The following is a 7,618-nucleotide window of genomic DNA, read 5'->3' on the forward strand; positions in this document are numbered from 1 at the left end:
ACTGACTGGAAATGATACCGAAAACCAATATTTATTTCATTCGGATTCTGCAAAAAGCGTTCGATATGCTTCTATCAAAATTTGTACCTACTGAAGCCACTACATTCGATGTGTTTTACAGGAATAATAGATCCCAACCTCTCGGAAAAAATAATAAGAAAATACATGTCTTTAATATTGGCTAATGTCGGAGTAACATGAATTCTAAGTAATTCTATTCTTAGTAAGAATAATTATATAAATAGCATGGCCTGAGTTTCAATTAGATGTGAATTGAGGTATTTATCTTTATCAAGAACACAATATCTCCACAAGACATCACCATATGTAGATTGTAACGTTATGTATGTCTGTTGGGAACAAACTAATTACATTTTCACACACTGAAATGATCATAATGTACATAATGTGTGGTACATATAAGTAGCTCGGGCAGTGGCTTGGCCTCACTGAAATGCGTATCTTTTCTCTTGAAACAAGGTAAATGACAATACAGCTTCCAGAGGAATTAATAAGTGTGAATTATTGCACTGGTTGCTGTGTACATACGTTTTCTCATTACGTGTGAAACGACAGCCCTGCTGAAAGGTGACAGGAGACAGCAAATGTAGCCGCATCTATCAAATGCAGCCAAGGAACAAGCTGAGTTGAGAGAATGGATGTTGTTTGCATTAGAAGAGGCGATGAATTGCAGGATATTACTTAAATTATAGGACCGATTTTAAGCAAAATACGACTTCTATGATCTCTTCGTGCTGTAGCGTGTTAAAGTGGCCACAAAAATGAACAATCCGACTGTATGTGAATTGCGGTCAGCTAATCGATTTCGCAATACAAAGCAATTTTTATGCTGCCAGCGGCGGAATTGCGGCATTTGCAGTGCAGGCGTATGGAATCCATTTAAATCTCTTGTAGAAAAGAGAATTTGTATCAATGCGACTTGCTGAGGCTAAATGTAATTACAGTACTCTACGGATACCGTACGGGTGTCGATTATTAAGAATGAATGGTCACCGATACCTTCACCGTCCTAGTCCTTAAAAAACAATTTCCAGAGTTGGGCATATCCTCCGAGATTTCAAACAAATTGCCTTTAGAGCCTTCTGACCAGACTAAAACTATCTGACCTACCAAGAAGGACCAATCTGGGACTGCAAGGTATGTAAAGAGCACCTGCGAGATGCGGAACGTTGGAAATGAGGTACTGACTGAAGTGAAATTGTGAAGGCGGGCCGTGAGACTTGCTTGGACTGCCCGTGAAAGGTGAAGATCCCGGTTCGAGTCGCGGTCTGGCAGACAGTTTTAATCTGCGAGTGAATTTCAAATCGGCACTCACTCCTCTGCAGAGTGAAAATTTTTTGTGTAACATCTCTTTAGATTTTTTTTGCGGAAGACGTCAGCACCATGAATCTAAGAGCTATTTATGGGTTCTAAAAATGTATGATACATGTAATGGTGTAGTTCTACTTTCAAAATAGCGGGGGGAAAATGATCACAGCGTCCGTGGCGTTAGGTAAACCACACATGCTTCTAGTATCGTGCCAAATGGGGAACGCCTTAAGGAACTCAGTTTCCGTTGGCTGGGTAAGGGTCTGACGAACCAGGGGATTGGTGAGGTATGGATTGGTGAGCACCGTCAATCCTATTCGCGTGCTTCAACGTCTTATGTTACAGAGAACGGGGATCTTGGCTTAGCAGCTCTGACTCACAGTAAAGGGATGCATCTGGAAGACATGGTCATATGTCAGTGTAATTTCGTACAAGTACACACCATCGGTGGCTAGGTAAACGATTACAGTTGCAGTTCTCTGTGACATGTAGAACGACCACCAGAGTAATTTAGTGTTGTTTGTGGCTTGTGTTACTATCAGGCTCAGTAGGGTATATAAGTGGCCTGAACAGCATCAGATGTTGAGTGATAACTGTGAAAGCGACTAAGATGTTACGTATTCGTGTGAGATAGCGCCTGGCAGGTTATGAAAGGCGGCTCGCTGTGGGCCTCCATTAGTGCGTCGAATCGTGCAATATCCACATTTTTGGGGCCTTCGGATGTGACAGCAAACCAGTGTTGGGCTCTATGGGAACTTGAGAGCAGACATACTGTAACGCCGGAAATGCATATCCTCCTATTTCCATCTATTGTACTATAATTTGTTTTCCTTATTTTTGTTACCTGAATATATGACATTTCTGTGTCTTTACATATTGTAATTGTTTTACTATTTGTATATATATGTTTATGCATTTATGTCGATGTATAATTGGTTTGTTTCGTAAATATTATTTGTATTTTTACGCTGGGTCTTGCCTAGGGAAAACTGCTATCGAACGATTACATCGATAGGTCGTGTGAAGACTCAAAGTGTGTAGGATCTTTGGTAGTGTTAACTCTGCCGCGTGGAGCGCGGGCAGAACTGAAGGAGTCTGGCGGGAATAGCGAGTGGAGCAGGTGTGTTGTGTGACGCTCCCGCGAGTTGCCGCGCTTTCGGGGTTTGGCAGCATGTAATTGCGCTCGACTCGCGATGATAGTTTCTGACATGGTGTCGCAGACGGGAAGCATTAGCTGGCGCACATCAAGAGCCCGTTTCGCCTGGTGACCGTGTCGAGAAGAAGGCGCGCCAACATCCAGCTTCTGCAACAGCGACGGCCGACAATGAGTGACTGTCGCCACCTCCTCGATCGACGGCTTCAAACCTTCAATCAACCAACAAGGAAGACTAAAAGCACGTAAAGTTTCAGAACTGTATGGCAGACCTCAGCTTTTCAAATTGTTCCATTTGCCTCGCAAAATTACAGCAACTTAACATGAACCTTTGTTGCTCATTGTCCCAATTGCACAGCCAAGCAGGGTCCCTTCCTTTTCCGAAATGAGCCCGAGGGTCGTTGAAATTCAAACGCCAGCATCATTCGATTTCACTACTTTAATTTCAAAGTTCAGCTGGCTACAATATTTAGGTTACACGAGCACAAATTAAGAGTGCGAGTTTTGTTAGCATATTTTAGCTTACCTGTGACTGCAGCTCAGCTTGGTACGTACTAAATTTTACTATTGTTAATAGTTTAGAATCATTTAATTCAAGTTCAAAGTTAAATCTCTTGTTTCTAAATTGCGTAGAGTCAAGTTGCTTTTGAAATGATTGTTGAGGCAGTCCAAGACTAACCGTATTTTACTGGATTTCGATGTGCTTCAGAAAGAAAGCTCACTATTAACTTCAGTCACTAAATTAACTTTCGATTTTCCGGTTTTATTAATTCTTTTGCTAAATTAAGTCAGAGTGTAGCGAAATTTATTACTTCTGACAAACTTTCAGTTTTCACACTACACGTGTCAACCTTCAGTTGCCACGCTTCTAGTGCTAATTATATGTGTAATAACCTCTCTTTTTCAGTTACTATAGTAATTGTCCTTGGGACTGGCGACCGTGATTTCCCCCAAATCTCAAATATCTAATTACCGCTAGTTAATTGTTAACGTAACGGCCGCACATTTACTTTCTTTATTAACTTTACCCCTTTTCAAAATTAATTTCCATCAGTTTCATTTGCATTTTTCCTTTAATTTAGATGTAACCCTTTCCTCCCTCTTTACTGACAGATTAACTTCGGTGACGATTGCTTTTCCCAAATTTCCATTAGGTACACGCGGTTTAATTTTTCACTGTCATTAAGGTCGATAAGTGAGGGGGAGGTTACAATACTCTCTGTTTATGTTACAGTCGACTGTGTCTGGCAACAATGAAGGAGGTTCACAGTGTCGATGACGAAGCACACCAGAACGTCTCCACATCCTCATCCGGGAACAGGTAATGGACAACCAGCAACATTCTGTGTCATCTCGCACCATTGGTGGAGGTTAGCAGCAGCTAGACTAGAGAATAACCGTTCCGTAGGTAGACTGCCGTTAACACCACAAGGCAAACGGCTGCGTGTGGAGTGGCACCGTGCATCTCTGCTTAGTATCACACAACGTTCGGCAATGAGTCACGGTTCTACACTGCTTCTGATGACCATCCTGAATCCTACTACAAATCTGTTCAAATAATCGCAAAGCTCTTAGTCTGCTGAATACACGACATTTGGAAAATGCATCGAATTCCTTCCAAAAGTCAAGGTACACGGCATCAGCCAGAGCACCGATGTCTGTGACGCAACGGGTGGTTCAAATGGCTCTGAGCACCATGGGACTTAACTTCTGAGCTCATCAGTCCCCTAGAACTTAGAACTATTTAAACCTAACTAACCTAAGTACATCAGACACATCCATGCCCGAGGCAGGATTCGAACCTGCGACCGTAGCGTTCGCGCGGTTCCAGACTGTAGAGCCTAGAACCGCTCGGCCACACCGGCCCGCTCATCAATGAACAGAGCGAGCTTATTTTCATAATTTTTCTGTTTGTAGAATCCATGTTACTCTTTATATAGGAGATCTGCGGTCCTCAGAGAGGCCAAAATTCCGGATAAAGCGACTCAACAAGTACGTACTTATCTTAGTATGTGACTTCCGATTATGTTTTTGTTTTTCCTTGTACTATCTAGGAATATGTACGAGTTTATGGAAACGTACTTAGTTTCGATTTTAGACCCCATAGATACATCTAGTTAAACTTTTTAGCCTAAACTATCAAAAACACATAAATTCTTGTCCATCTTAGCAGTAAATATGGGGGCTATTCGGAAGGTAAGGTCCGACAAACTGCAAGCCCGGACTTGGCTTTTTATCATATTCATCTCTGCTCACATAACTCGATGGCTATAAAGACAACATTTTGGCAAAGACAATGAGCTTCAAACCAGAGAAATGGCGGAAAGCACACAAGGCTACCTTCTATGACGAGTGTTTTGGAAAGCAGGTACAACGCTTCGACAAATTTCATAGTCAGAGGCGACTATATAGAGAAGTTTTAGCAAACTGTGGCAAACAAAACATTTTTTATTTTCAGTGTGGTTTCCATTTTGGGACCTAAAAACCCTCGTACGAATATGACATTAGTGAACTTGTTTTGGAATTTGAATTTTATTTATAATTTTACAAAATAGGTACTTTCGAGTACCATCCGGCTCACAAGTGGCTTTCCGACCAACAGTTCTCGGAACAGCACTTATTCTGAGTAAAGAATTAAAATGTACAAGTATCCCCGTGGTCTAGGGACTCAGTCGTCATTTAGCCATAGCACGTCTTGGTCCCGCTGCCCGCCGAACAGGGCACCGGACGTGTGTTTGTTTCCTCGAGTCGCAATATACTGCGTTCGTTGTTGTGATTTAGAGCTCTCATTAAGACCCTCCAAACACGCTTCTGAATGCTTGACAATCACGCTTGCCAATCGTGCTTGTGCAAGCTTGCTTGACCGTGTGTTGGTTAAATTAGCGCAAGCATCAGGCTTGCACAAGCAGCTTGACGCTTGACCGAATTGCGATTACGCGTGCTTGTGGAAGCCGCTAAGCATGTCCATGGTTGCTCGTGTGTGCCTAGAGTAGGGAAGCTTGAACAAGCACACATCTGTCATTCGGACACAGATTGTGGAGAGCGCACGTTTATTTAGATTTTGTGTCGTTTCCCTCTTCGTTCTGATGCCAGAACGGGAAGTGTTGGAGGAATTTATTAGGTGCTACGAAGAACAACCACGTTTATGGAATATTAAAAGTAAAGAATATCACGATAAAATGAAAAGAGACGCGGCATATGAGGTACTTTTCACAAAGTACAAGGAAATAGAGTCATCAGCAACTGAAGATACTGTTATTAAGAAAAGTAATACATTACGAACGAATTACAGACGAGAAAAAATTTGTGTGAGAATATGATTTTCGTTTTTAAGCCCCCTTTACTCCACATATCGCGTTTTCTTTTTGTTTTGTTTTTTCGTAAAACAAGCAAAAAGGCTGCAACAGCTAGCGCATCGTCGTCTGTGCTCGATACTTTCCAATGTAAACAAACTGATGCTTGTACGTGCGTGCTTGAGTCGTGTGGAGGCGCGAGGAATTAGTGCACGCTTTCGCAAGCGTGATTGTCAAGCATGCAATAGCGTGTGTGGGGGGTCTTTAGATATGGCGTTCTCTTACAGCCAGGCGAAGGTGAGTTGTTGTTGTTGGGTTGTTTTTGGAGGAGGAGACCAGACAGCGAGGTCATAGGTCTCAGCGGATTAGGGAAGGACGGGAAAGGAAGTCGGCCGTGCCCTTTCAAAGGAACCATCCCGACATTTGCCTGGAGCGATTTTTACGGAAATCACGGAAATCCTAAATGAGGATGGCGGAAAGCGGGATTGAACCGTCGTCCTCCCGAATGCGAGTCCAGTGTGCTAACCACTGCGCCACCTCGCCCGGTAGGCGACGGTGAAGCTCACGTTCGTCGAATCGTACGCGCGTCCAACGACATATGAAATAGAACGGTTTTTGAGAGACGACATGCATATCAGGGCCAACGAGCTGACAGGCATCCATCTGTCTATCACTTCCAGCACAGTCTACTACAAGATGACAAACGAAGAGGCATGTGACAACCTAGTCCGATGTTCCTCCGACGGCTACCGCTTTCGCCATGCTGACGGTAACGTCAGCACGGTAACCGTGGACAACGCGGGCATGGAGTTGCTTACAGTTCGCGTATTCGAAGTCCCGGCCGCGCTCGTCACTGACGCGTTACGGCCATATGGCATGGTCCTAAGCTACATGGAAGAGAAGTGGAATACGTTCGAAATGGCATCTGACATCGAACTCCGCAAACACTCTTTACTTGTTCATCGGCGGTTGCCGAGCAATCATTATTTCGTGTATCGGCTGTGCACAGGAAGAACACGTCCGATCAAACTGCCTCCAGCGCCACCACGTCCAGGTGCTACGTGCGGAACCAGTGCAGACAGCGGTGCCGACCGCCTTACCGCTTATGAACGAGGAAGCGGTGCGGCCGGTGTGCATAGACCCTACGCCCATGCTGCAGTCCCTTGCGATCGCGAGCTCAGCCGCCGATGACGCCGAGACGGCGGCACCGCACGACGAGATGCTCTTGAAGGACACACCACCCGCCACCACCACCACCACCACCACCACCACCACCACCATCGTCCTTTCAGGGGCGCTGGTTCCGTACGCTGGCCTAATGACCGAAGGTGCTGACCCGAGTCCTTCAGTGGGGTTGGACATGCAGTCGCGGAAACAATGGTCGCCGAAACGCCATAAGAAACACCGCCTCTCGACGGAAGACTGTCAATGGCGCGGAAACAAGGAGCAAGCTGCCGGCGCCGTCCCTGACTTGTCGTTGCCAAAGGACTCTGCCAGCAACGTCCCAAGGAAGTTCAAATGGTTCAAATGGCTCTGACTACTATGGGACTTAACATCTATGGTCATCAGTCCCCTAGAACTTAGAACTACTTAAACCTAACTAACCTAAGGACATCACACAACACCCAGCCATCACGAGGCAGAGAAAATCCCTGACCCCGCCGGGAATCGAACCCGGGAACCCGGGCCCAAGGAAGGCATCTGACACCACGAACAGGACGGATGTCTCATTCACCCCAGAAGTCCCCATGACTGGAGCCGCTCAGGACAAAGACCAGATGATGGAGCCCATTGCCCTCGACGATGTGCCGTCAGCAATCCCTTCCCCGCTCGGTGACTGGGT

The sequence above is a fragment of the Schistocerca serialis genome, chromosome 1 (genome assembly GCF_023864345.2).
Source record: "Schistocerca serialis cubense isolate TAMUIC-IGC-003099 chromosome 1, iqSchSeri2.2, whole genome shotgun sequence".
NCBI lineage: Eukaryota > Metazoa > Arthropoda > Insecta > Orthoptera > Acrididae > Schistocerca > Schistocerca serialis.